Source organism: Taudactylus pleione, unplaced genomic scaffold (genome assembly GCF_031769625.1).
Source record: "Taudactylus pleione unplaced genomic scaffold, aTauple2 ptg000462l, whole genome shotgun sequence".
Classification (NCBI taxonomy): Eukaryota; Metazoa; Chordata; class Amphibia; order Anura; family Myobatrachidae; genus Taudactylus; species Taudactylus pleione.
The window spans coordinates 1,354,575-1,368,036 of record NW_028284864.1 but is presented as its reverse complement, the minus strand read 5'-3'; positions in this window follow the sequence as shown (position 1 = coordinate 1,368,036).

Here is a 13,462-nt window from a genome sequence, read left to right as displayed (position 1 = left end):
TTCTAGACGGTGACGTGAGACTGCATGTTGTAGAGATGGAAGGTAATGAAAAGTGGGGAAGATAGCTAAATGGGGATGGCAGGCAGGGCCGGCAACAGAAATCTAGGGGCCCGGTACACTGATGTCTCTGGGGGCCCCATCTTCTCACCAACACCCTTAATCCTGCACATCCCTCCCCTGCATGTGTGATGTGTGAAGCATGATAATGTTGATAGAGATGCCAGCCTTTAAATAAAGTAAAAATACACTATGACTTACCACACTGTCTCTGTCACTGATGATGCAGGCTGTAGTTCTTCCCTGACGTCTCTTGCAAGGTCTTCTTGATGACAGTGTTGTGTATGCCTCAGGGTTAGGAGGGATGGTATCTGCAGCCAGACATCCTCAGTCCTCAGCCCCACATCACCTTCCTCAAATTCAGCCTCCCATCACCATCCTCATCCCAGAAGACCCCCCCATCTCCTTCCTCCGTCTCCAGAACCCATACTCAGTCCCCAGGCACCATCACCTTCCTCTGTTTCCAACCCCTGTCACCTACTGCCCCCAGCATCTTCCTCTGCCTCCTTCACCTTCCTCTGCATCCAGCCCATCACCTTGTGCCCCAGCCCCCATCACCATCCTCTGCCCCCAGCCTCCTTCACCTTCCTCCATCACCAGGCACCATCACCTTCCTCTGTTTCCAACCCCTGTCGCCTTCTGCCCCCAACACCTTCCTCTGCCCCCAGCCTCCTTCATATTCCTCTGCCACTTTCACCTTCCTCCGTCCAAAGGGACCATCACCTTCGTCTGCCCCCAGTGTGTCACCTTCTGCCCCCAGCCCGCATCACCTTCCTCTGCCCCCAGCCCGCATCACCTTCCTCTGCCCCAGCCTCCTTCATCTTCATCTGCCCCCTTCACCTTCCTCTTCTTCCAGCCCCCATCACCTTCCTCTGCCCCCAGCCCCCATCACCTTCCTCTGCCCCCTTGCACCATCTTCCGTCCCCAGCCCTAACAGCAGCCTCAACTACTTACCAACTGATGGCCGGCCTGGGATCCATCCACTTCCAGCCGGGCAGGGAAGACATGCGGCGACGTGACTAATGACGTCACGCTGCCGCATTGCAAATGTAATCGTCATGCCTGGCCCTGGCCGCAGCTGAGCCACCTGGAAGAACCCAGCCCTGCCCGGGCCAGGCTACAAGGGAACTGGGGCTGGGTAGCGGTGGCTATGGTTCCCGTCATGACCTCTGGGCCCGTTACGGGTGTTTCCTTAGTCCCCCCCTCCCATTGCCAGGCAATGGCCTAGTTCGGTAGCCAGATGCAGTTACTTGATCCATTCCATTTCAACCCCTCCCCGCCAATATTCCTTCCTGCACATCTCACTTGTGCAAACTGGTATAGGTACTTAGTGTTCATTCTAGCACCCTGCACCTGTCACAACCCATGCAGTTCCCCTTTCCAGCCTGGGGTGTCGCTCTCTGCTCTTGTGCTTCTAGCACACCAAGCTGATGTAACAAACTGCTGAGATACAGACCAGAGTATGCTAGAAGCCCCAGAGCAGAGAGCGACACCCCAGGCTGGAAAGGGTAACTGCACGGGTTGTGACAGGTGCAGGGTGCTAGAATGAACAATAGGTACTGCTTCAATTATGTCTCCTTTTTAAAGTGTGCCTTTTACTTGCATAAAGTGAAGGTCGGTCGTTTTGGGGGCTGCAGACATATTCAGAACCATGCAGCCTGTCCGTTCACTAGGACACAGTGGCTCCTAAATGTTAATCCCTCATGCCTATTGATTGGCTATGCTGTACTGACTATTGGTCACCACAGCGCGCTGATTGGCTATGCTGTACTGACTGTTGGTCACCACAGCGCACTGATTGGCTATGCTGTACTGACTATTGGCTCAGTGCACAGCATGGGGCGGGGTCACCATAGCGCGCGAATAACTGACGCTCCTTAAAGCAGACTCATCACTTTAGCTTTATGACCTTGCGCACAGAAATGTGATCACAGATATAGACTTTAGGTGCCGATACATGGTGCGATATAGCGGGCAATCCGACGGATTAGTATGATATCGCTGCTATGTTGTACCGTGTATGGGCATGATAACGGACAGAGAGCGCTCCCGTGGGGTCGTACATCGCACCCCCACATCTTACTGCAGGTTCATTTGATCTGGGGATGCAATGTACGATCCCATGTAGCGCGGTGGGGGAGGGGGGCACTGGCATGTCGGTCGGCCACCCGATCGCACAGTGTGTAGGGACCGCCCGATATGTCAGCCGTCGGATCCCCCGTCACGTTGCAAGGTGCATATCGCACCGTGTATGGGCGGCTTTTGTATTCAGAGTGATCTCCAACACACTGTACTGGGCTTCCCACTATGTTGCCATGTCCATGTTTTCCGGGGGCGCACAGAATAAACCATGCGCCTAAACCAGCACACCTGACAATCTCTGTATGCTTAAGAAAGGTAACACGGGATACCAACAGGCGCTAATGATTAAACAAAATACTTACATATGCATGATGAACTGGAACAATCCTTATATTGCTTGAAGTTCTTTGCATACAATTCTTCCTAAAGGATCACCACCATAAGTTATTTCCAGTGTATATGCAAGGAGAAATAAATCAGAGGTCATTGAGGGGTGCTTTCAAAAATACAAACATGGATTTATTCTTTATAGAAAAGCCATTCGTGTGTGCTTCAAATAGTGCGTACCCAACTCACATAGGATATACATGAGTATCTCCCAAAAAGGCATCTTTAAATGTTCACAACCATAATATGTGTAGTGAAAAGGAAAGTGCCGCGTACCATTCACTCACATCAAGAGAGTTGGGAGAAATCACATAAGGGTTTCTTTTATAATAACTCGGTGCGTACCGAAATCACAATTCTCATGGAGATTTTACTGCGCATCAAGGTATCTTTCTTTTTCCCTTTTGTTCTCAAAACATCATCCAAATCAAATAGTGCTTTCAAAAATATCAAGTTCCGGTGAAAAAATTTACATAAAAAACATAAAATGACAAAGATACAAAAAGATAATGAAAAAAATAAATAAATATGGACCTGACCAGAGGTAGTCTAAATAGCTGAATGGAATGGATGGTAAATCCCAGCAGACAAAGGGTGGAAAAATTACATACCTCTGGATTCCAAAAAAACCATACACCTTCTCAATCTGTAAACGCGTTTCAGCTCTCCTTGGGAGCCTTTGTCAAGACATAAGGAAAGGTGCATGATTCTAACATATTTATACAGATGGTCACCAATCAGTTTTCATGAGGGGAGGAGTTCCCGCCCAATATCGGGCAGTTGATAGGGCTAGGGAAACTTCAATCACCTCCGGTGGAATGGATAACTAAAAAGCCGATCCGGAGATTATCTCCACATCCGGCTCTATATCAACAAACGGGAATTACATACCCACATCCGTCACCAGACGCGGGTATAGTATCCCCTATTGGCATAACTTACACATCGAGCTTACTTCTGATAACGTGATATGGTGGAACGCAATGACGTCATCATCATGCGCATCCACCACACCAGCGTCTTACATCTATCAACATGACTCGCACATCGAGCCTACTTCCGGTCGCGTAATGTGGTGGAACGCAATGACATCATCGTCATGCGCATCCACCACACCGCTTGTTGGATCAAATTCACCGCCGGAAATGACATATATATGTCATCCGTCGGTGATCGATGCGGTAACCATAGTAACCTATGTAAACATTGGCCATACTAAAGCAATACAATAAAACAAACATATAAACCATCAGTTATACGGTAACCTCAACCATATTAAAATCTATACATAACCATCAATTATACACATTTAAAAAAGAAAAAAAAATTGTTAGTAATGATTAATAATGATAATCTTCAACACTTGATTCTTCCTTGCATAATCTAGGAAAAGGTATTGAAGTCTCCTTCCATTTTCTTTAGGTCTATAAATGAATTGTCCATTCCTTAAGGTAAATTCCTCTTTGCAGACAGTTCGTATATTACATATAACAAGATGTCCATAATCCAATGGTCATAGGACATCTAGGGCTAAAAATACAAGTATTAAGGACCAGCTCAAATCAAAGGAACCATTTTAACTCAAAGTCCTTATTAAGCCCCCTTGGAGTTAGAGTCTTGTATGTATATATAAAATTCATTTCTGTTCTAGCTAACAAAGAAGTAATATCAGTACATCTCCTATTAGGCTTGATGATTTTAAGCCCATAGAAGCCCACTATTTCAGTATCTGAACAATTGTGCATTTCCTTAAAATGTGATGCCAAAGAATGGGTATCAAGACCTTTTTTGATGTTTCGGAGGTGTTCCCCAATGCGTACTTTTAAAGTCTTGTTGTTCGTCCTATATAGACCTTATTGCAAGCACATTTCACAGCATAAATAACATTATTACTGTTACAGGTGATGAAATCTTTAATTGGGACATTCACTCCATTTATTTCTATATTTTCAATTTTACTTTTCCCTTCACTTTTAATTAGTTTACACGCTTGGCAGCCTCCACATCTAAAAAAACCTTTTGATACAACAGTGGAAAGATTTTTATTCTTGCCAACCAACATGCTGCTAACTAATTTAGATTTTAAACTGGGTGCCTTCCTGTAAATTTAAAGTGGTTTTTCTGGTACCAATGATCCTATTACCGGATCTCTTTTTAAAAGGCCCCAATGCTTCTTTAAAATTGTCTCAACATCTCTATGTTGACTAGTATATTGTGTGACAAAAGCCCACTGATACTTTTCATTAGACTTGGAGCTATTGTGTGTTACATCAAACAGATCTTTACGTTCCAGTTCTTTTATTGCTTCCACAGTTCCATTCACTTTATCCCTATCATATCCACAAGCTACAAACCTCTCCTCCATTTTTTTTGCTTGATCAATAAAAACTTCTTGTTCTGTACAATTTCTTTTGAGTCTTTTTAGTTGGCCTACAGGAATGGAATTGAGCCAGTTATCATGATGACAACTTTTGGCCCCTATATAGGAACCGGAGTCGGTCGGCTTAGTATAGGTCTTAGTATGTATAATACCATCTTTTATATAAACTGTTATGTCTAAAAAAATTGATGGTAGAATCACTTATATCGAATGATAGAACTATATTTTTTTTCATTATCATTCAAAATATTACAGAAGGCGTCTAAACTTGTTCTTCCACCTCTCCAAACAAAAAAAAGTCATCAATATACCTATGATAGGACACCAGGTTCGCTCCGAGACGCCCACAACTCCACACAACCTCCTCCTCCCATTGACCCATGAAGAGGTTGGCATAACTTGGAGCTAACCTAGTGCCCATCGCGGTACCTATCTTTTGTAAGAAAAAATCATATTTAAAAAGAAAAAAATTGTTGGAGAGGATAATACCTTGTAGATCTTTTACTAAACTGGATTTATCCAATGTAATTTTGATGGCTTCCAGGCCTATAGAGTGATCGATGATCGTATACAATGAATTAACATCGCATGTGACCAGCAGGTCACCCTCTTCCCAAGAGATAGTTTCTAATGTAAGAAGAAAATCACGAGTGTCTTTTAAATGTGATTTATTGAGCAAAACCAATGGTTGCAAGTAAAAGTCAATAAATTCTGAAAGTCTTGATGTCATTGAATCTACCCCAGAGATAATTGGTCTTCCGGGGGGATTCGTAAGGCTTTTGTGCACCTTAGGCAAAACGTATAGCACTGGGGTCACTGGCTGTTCAATCATCAAAAACTGCGATTCTTTTAAAGTAATAGATAAATATATATAAAAAAAGAGAACTATTAAATTTATTTAGTGTAATTTTGGTTGGATCCCCTCTTAGTTTTTTATACGTCTTTGTGTCTTTCAATTGACGATAAACTTCGTTTTCATAATTTTCAATGTCCATAAGGACAATGCCCCCCCCTTTATCCGTGGGCTTAATTATCAATTCTTTATTTTCTTTTAAACCTTTGAGTGCACTTCTCTCTTTATACGTCAAATTCAAACTTCTTTTCTTATTTTTGTTAGAAGTTAGATTTTCTACATCTTCCAAGACCAAAGAACTAAAAGTGTCCAAAAAGGACCCTTTTAAATGTTGAGGAAAGAAAACTGATTTTGGACGAAAAGGGGTGACCGACATCTCCTCCTCTCGATCCAGAACCTGCTTCTCCTTATTTAGAAAAAACTTTTTGATAGTTAATTTTCTAATAAATTTTTGTACATCTCCGTATGCTTGTATGATGAAAAACCATTGTCATTTGTTACAGTTTCAGCACAGAAAGTATTACGTTTATTTTGAGATTTGATTTTTTTATTTTTTAATCTGTGTTCCATCAATTTTAGAAAGGGCCTCATGTAGCTTCCTTTTATGAAGATGCAATAAATGTCTGGTAAAGTCGCTGGGCCGGTTATGAGACCGTAGACACACACTATTTGGATTAGGCGCTTGCCAAATTTTGTTTTAACTTTACACTTTCAAGTCGCCCTAATTTACTTGTTAACACACACCCTGTAAATTAGACTAAGGGCCACATTTAACAACTAATCTTATTACCAGCGGCATATTTTATTTAGTATTGCAGTGATGCAAATTAATACGCCACTGGTTTTCAACATTACTTACCCCCTTCCCCACGGCGAAGTCCTGGGACGTCCCCCCTCCTCGGCGACATCTTCTACGCTGCTGCTGTGTCATGCGCATGTGTGGCGGCCAGTCTGCGCTTACGCGTTACACTTTCATCCGGTGGGGACCTGGCAGTGCCCTGGAAAGCTTTCCTGAAGGCCAGAATGGCTGTTGCTGGCTCCCCACTGCCGGCAATAGGGACCATATCGCTCTCTGCATCTATAAGATTGTGTAAGCGATACAATGGTTAACAGCGGTAATCTTCCTTTACCGCTGATTGTTAAATATTGATAATAGGATATAGCCCCTTTAGCAAGTGCTAAAAGGGTTTTGTCTAGATCAGTGGTTCTCAAACTCGGTCCTCAGGACCCCACACAGGTGACGTTTTCCAGGTCACCCAGCAGGTGCACAGGTGTATTCATTATTCACTGACACATTTTAAAAGATCCACAGGTGGAGCTAATTATCTCACTTGTGATTCTGTGAGGAGACCTGGAAAACATGCACTGTTTGGGGTCCTGAGGACCGAGTTTGAGAACCTATGGTCTAGTTATTAAACGGGGCACTTTAATACATTTTTCTTTCTTCTGTCGTCCTGTGCTTTCCAGCCATGCGCTCACACCTTCATTTATTTTTATTTGTTACAAAGATGTTCACTGTATACAATTTGAATCCAGTGTGGAGGACAAAGCTGTGCGGTGTCCCGGGACAATGGGGGGGAGGGGATCAAGTTCTGCATGATGATATACTCACATGGCTGAAAGGCATGAGCTAGAAAAACTCTAGTATCTACTGTCCCTTGAAGAGGATTGGCAATATGACTACAAAAGGCGTCAACGTGCATCTCTCCAGCTGCTATGGAACTATACATCCCAGGATGCCCTGCCACAGTTTTGCTATTGGGGCATGCCAAAACTGTGGCAGGGCATGCTGGGATAAGTAGTTCAGCAGCAGCCGGAGGGCCGCATGTGGAATACCACAGCCTTACGCCATCTCACTGCTGGTTACACATGCAGTTCTTCCATGCCTCTATACTTGTCTTGTAGTGATGAGATTTTGCTGTCATATCGGGAAAAACGAAATGTGCAATAATTTAAAATGTTTACTTTTCCCATTGCTGGAAGCAGAACTATAAATGAACCGATCTGCTCCATTCACTCCAATGGGCTCCCTCACTCTTGGAGAGATGCCTGAAGCTGCTGCAAGAATTCCCATAGGCTGTATTAAAACATCCATGTATAATAAGAACCCTGCAGACACTGGCTGTCATTACAGTAAATGAGTGCGTCCTACTCTGCATTTATATTTATAACGCTGCTTTTCCCAGAAATACAAGTAGTTATTTTTTTCTCACAGCAGCCTGGCAACCACAGTACACACCCACATGCCTACTGTCTGGGTGTTCATGGATCCTGTGTCTCCTGAGACACATAGTTGATGTTCTATGCTAGGTATACCTGCGCTGTACACATTGGGGAACGTTTATGAGAGTTAGTGCATTGGAGAGAGATGGTGGAGAGCACTGCAGCCAGCCGCTGTCATTTTACAAGCTCAGGTTTTAAAATGAAAGCAAACCCCCTAATTGGACACAACCTGTGTGTGTCAATATTGGGATCTGGCTTGTTTTTGTGGCCATAGTGATACTGACCACGTTTTAAAGACGCAAAGCAAATTTGTGGCTACATTGGACAGCTCCTGCTAATTGGTGCTCTGATCTTATGGTGACATCTCTTGGGGCACGAGAAGTGCGGTTGGATAATGACCGCAGATGCTGTATGAGTGCATTATCCTCCTGTCTGTTAGATCGATAGCCCTTTGATGTGTGGATAATTAGGTCTAAGATGGCCTATTTGCTTGTCAGGAGCAGAAGTTTGAATGACCATCGAGCAGCTAGCAGGACAGTGCGCCTGGCTTCATTGCTCTTCCTAGGGATAGGTTGATCCTGCTTATTAGAATCCCTGGTATGTCATGCCTCAGACCTAGGACAGGATAACTGGGGTTCTGATGCAATGGGATGGAGGTGAGAGTGGATCTTACACCTATTTCCCTCATTGCTCCCACTTACACACCTCTCTCCTTTGGCAGCAGAATCCCCATTATCCTGCTGTAGTTTGTATGAACAGTTTAACATTTTCAGCATTGTAAGGAAATAATATATGGGTTCTCTTTGCTTTGTTTTGTCTAGTTACCATTTAATTAAATTCTCAACTCCAGTCCTCAAGTACCCCCAACAGGTCATGTTTTGTGGATGTCTTTAATAGAGCGCAGGTCAGATTATGTATTTTGCCTGGTCGGTAATTATCCCACCTGTTTCCACAAACGGAAATCCTCAAAACCTCACCTGTAGGGAAAACTGAGAGTGGATTTGGAAAACCACGGGTCTAATCAATAATTAACTTCCTTATGTTACATCTCTATTGACCGGTCTTATTAATGAGTAAGGAGAGTGGTAATGTGCTACAGATTTATATATATATATATATATATATATATATATATGTGTGTGTGTATATATATATATATATATATATATATATATATATATACACATTTCTTTGTGTAATTTAAAAAAAATATATATTTACTTTATTGAAGCATCAAAAGAATACAATATATGGTATGCAGTCACCATATCGACTTTCTGAAGGTCGACACCAAATGTAGCTCCAATTGGGCGCCAGTGCCACGGGCACCTAGATTTCTGCTCGCACCGAACTGAAACAGCGAGCAGAAATCCTCAGTCGGACATTTGGGCGCGCTACACCGTACTTTAGACAGGTTTAGCCGCTTTACGCAACCCGGTGCAGTTGGCCAAGATGACCCCGGTACCTGTGCCTGATCAGAGTACCAATTGAATAACTCAGTTGGGCGCCCATGACTAACAATTGAATCTCTTTCTGAAATGTGGATTGTTGTGCTATAGACATGGTTAAAATGTCGACATCGACATCTGCAAAATGACGACAATAGACATGTTGGCGTCATGGGTGAAATTGTCTGTTGACATTTAGTCAGTGTCGACATGTTGAATTAATATTCCAATCCTGTAATATACAGCATGCAGGGTTCTTTTAATATGTGGAAATGAAAGTTAACCTTTGACTGCAAACCAATTCCTCAGACCTGTGGTGTGTGGGACGAGAGCTCCTGCCTAACTCTGCCCCTTCAGCATCACTAAATAATTCTTTGGATTTTGGTGTATGCAGTTTTTTTTGGGTCGCAATGCCGGCGCCTGGATTCTGACTGGTGTCGCGGGATTCCAGGGATTCTAAGCGCCGGCATTTCCCTACTACACATGCATGCAAGATTATCTTGTGTCATTATGCAAGTGTGGTCACACCTTACACTAACAACTCGTATGCTTAGGAAGTTGGTTGGAAATGAGCATGCAAGTGTAGTCTTAAGGTTCTGTTATCATACATCCGACTAGCAGACCGGGCACAGCATCTACACCTGTACACAGATGTGTTCAATGCAGGTACTTTCCTCCCTGGTGCAAAATACACACTGATATGGATCAGCAGCATCGGAATGGGTAAGAAATACCGCTGGCCGCATGGCCGGCGGTTCGATTCCCGTCAGCGGCAGCCCGACATCAGCAGAGTTCCGAGCAGCGGAAGGCCGACAGCGCTGGAAATCCCGATCGTGGATAGGCGAGTATCTACTAACCTAACCCTCCTTAGGGGTGCCTAACCCTAACTTCCCCCCCAAGTGCATAACCCTATCCACCCCCTTCCCCACTGCCTAAACCTAAGTCCCCCGGGGGGTTGCCTAACCCTAAGTCCCCCCCGGGGGTGCCTAACCCTCCCTCGCCTTGACTAACCCTCCCGGGGGGGTGCCTAACCCTAAGTCCCCCCCGGGAGCCCTAAACCTAAAACCCCCCGCGGCTGTCCGCTCGCGGCGCCCGGCATCACTACGATCGGGATGCCGGTCTCCCGGCGTCGGGGAAATGCGGGCGTCTACATCTAGACGCCCAGCATTTCACCCTTGCCGGGATATGACAGTCGGGAAGCCGGCTGCCGGTATTTAGACAATCGGCTTCCCGATTGCTTCCCGCAGCATCAGCTAAGTGCTTGTCATTGGCTAGGAGTGGCTGATTGTGGATTACCTTCTTCAGATGATTGTGCTTGATTCATTTACATTGTAGCTGTATACTGTATGTGCCTGCACTTCTTAAGCTGCATACACACACAACGATGTTGGTAACCAAAGATTTTAGTGAACGGTTTTCGTCCAGATTTTCCCTTGAAAAAGTGAATGAAAATCGTTCACTAAAAATCGCTGGTTACTAAAATGACCGATTTTCAAAAACGATGAACAATGAACGATTTTATAATCATGCATATAGTGAATGGAAATCGTTCATCGTTTATCGTTCATTCTGCACAGCATGAACGATTATCTGAAGGAAAATCGTTTGTTGGACAGTCAGAATGGACGATAAACTACAAACGTGAACGCGCATAAACGATTATTGTTCAGCTTAAAAAGTTATAGTTAAATCGTTCAAAAAACCGTTGTGTGTACGCACCTTTACTGTTGAGCCTTAGGTTCATTGTACCAAAGAAGAACATTTAAATTGTAGTGCACAGAAGTAAGATGTATGTGGACTCATCTGTAAAGCTGCATACACACACAACGATTTTGTTACCAACGATTTTATGAACGATTATTAGATTACGATTTTTTTGAACTACAAACGATTTTTGCATATTAACTTAATGAAAATCGTTGAGTTGACAAGTCTGACTGAACTACAAACATGAACGCGCATGAATGATAATCATTCATCGTTTGACTCAGAAAGTGAACGATTTTTTCAAACGATTATCATTAAACGATATTGTTTAACGATAATCGTTCAAAAAAATTGTGTGCATGCAGCTTAATACTTTAATCTGCTGATACATGCAGTAATACCCACCTTCATATTTTGCCTTACATGTATAAGTATTTATGTTTTACGTTAGGTGTTTTAAACCCCCCCCCCCCCCTGACCAGCACCGTATTCATGGTATTGCTGCATAATTTTGTCTGAGAATTGCATTGTTATTTTCCATGCTACTAAAACAATGCTGGCTTTTTGTTCTATAGACAAATAAGGATTTATTTTGTTAATATATTCAAATAGATTTTATAGAACATCAATTACCATACAAAAAAAAAAAAAAAGTTTCCATTTTCTGCACCAGACAACAATCCTTCAGGCTGTAGAAAACTGTTCACTGCAGCAAACATACCTTTACCCCTAAAGGTAGATAATATCATTTATATTGCATGACACGGACTATATATATCTCTGCCTCATACTCGAGAGCACCAGTTACATAATGTACCATGTCCTTCATTATTGTAATAGCTGACAATACAGGATAATTAATCCTCTGCTACTGTAACTCACACATTTGTATAATAAGATTTACAGTATTCCCTGTCCTTGGCAGACATCGACAAATACATTTCATGGTCATGTCCTGGGATTGCTCAGATTGTTGAATTAAGCTTTGGAGAGTGATAAAGTGAAGTGATGGAAAGTACCAACCGACCAGCACCTAACTGTCAGTTTACAGGATGTGTTTGCAAAAATGACAGGAGCTGATTGGTTGGTACTTTATCAGTCTCCAAGGCTTAGTACATAGAGCCCAGTGTATGGGGAAAAAGTTAGACAGCCACAAAGGTTGTCATCCATAGCTAAAAGGCCATACGCAAGAATCAATAATACGTTTAGCAGATTTGCTAAAAAAAAACAATTGCTGGGTATAATGGAGCAGAAATACTGGTCTATGGAAGCTTGTTCCGATCTGGCAAAATGTGCTCATGGTCTTCTAAAGGGCTGATGTACAAGCCTAATGCGTTTCCAAGTCATGACGAACAGCTGGTCTTTGAGAGATTTATTGATCCAAAGCTTCTGAGACTCCCAGCTAGACCAGAGGTTCCCAAACTCTGCCATTACAGTCCAGGTTTTAAGGCTATCCATGCTTGAGCCCAGATGGTTCAATCAAATTGACCGAGGTACTAATTAAGTCACTTTGTGCTAATGCATGGATATTCTTAAAAACTGGACTTGTAATGGTGGAGTTTGAGAACCTCTGAGCTAGACTATACCCTTTCATTTAATCAGATATTGGAGCTGGCTCTGGACTTTACAGGAATCTGAGACATCTTCCACAATGTACTTGAGATGTTCTCTGAAATGGGTAGTGGATCCTTTGGAGGACTTTGTGCTGAAGATGCTGGTTGGAATAATGACACATGAAAAGCTATATGGATCTGCCGTGAGGGCAGTAGTTGGAGATTTTGGAATGATTAGGAAATGAAGCATATAGAGCTTTGCAAGTTTCTGAGGAGGCCATCCTAGGGTACAGGTTTCTGTTGGACAGCCACTTGCTGATGTAGACATGGAGCATATTAAACATTATTCACTGGAGTTTTGCAATAATGTTAGGACTTTTGTAGTCCTACGAGAAAGGATTCATGAGTTTTATGAAAGATCTGATGAGTTCCCTAAATTGCCGGTAAAGGACATGCACAGTAAGTGGGGTAAGCCCATTGGTGTAAACCATAATTGGCAAAGCAAGGTATTTGGACCAATTCAAAGTATTGTTATCAGTAAATAAAGTCATTGTGCCAGATGCTGTCTTGAATATTAGCGTAGAAAGGAAAGTGAGAGTGGGCGCTTCGACCCCCAAAAAATGGATCTAAAGCTGCTCACCAGACGGGTGGCTGCCCCCTAAAAGTTTAGCAGAAAAAAACTGGGAGCGCTATAAATCACATTAGGGTGTTTTAATAATAAATAATAGAATCATGAATATTGGTAACCAATAATAAAAACTGTACTGTGGCC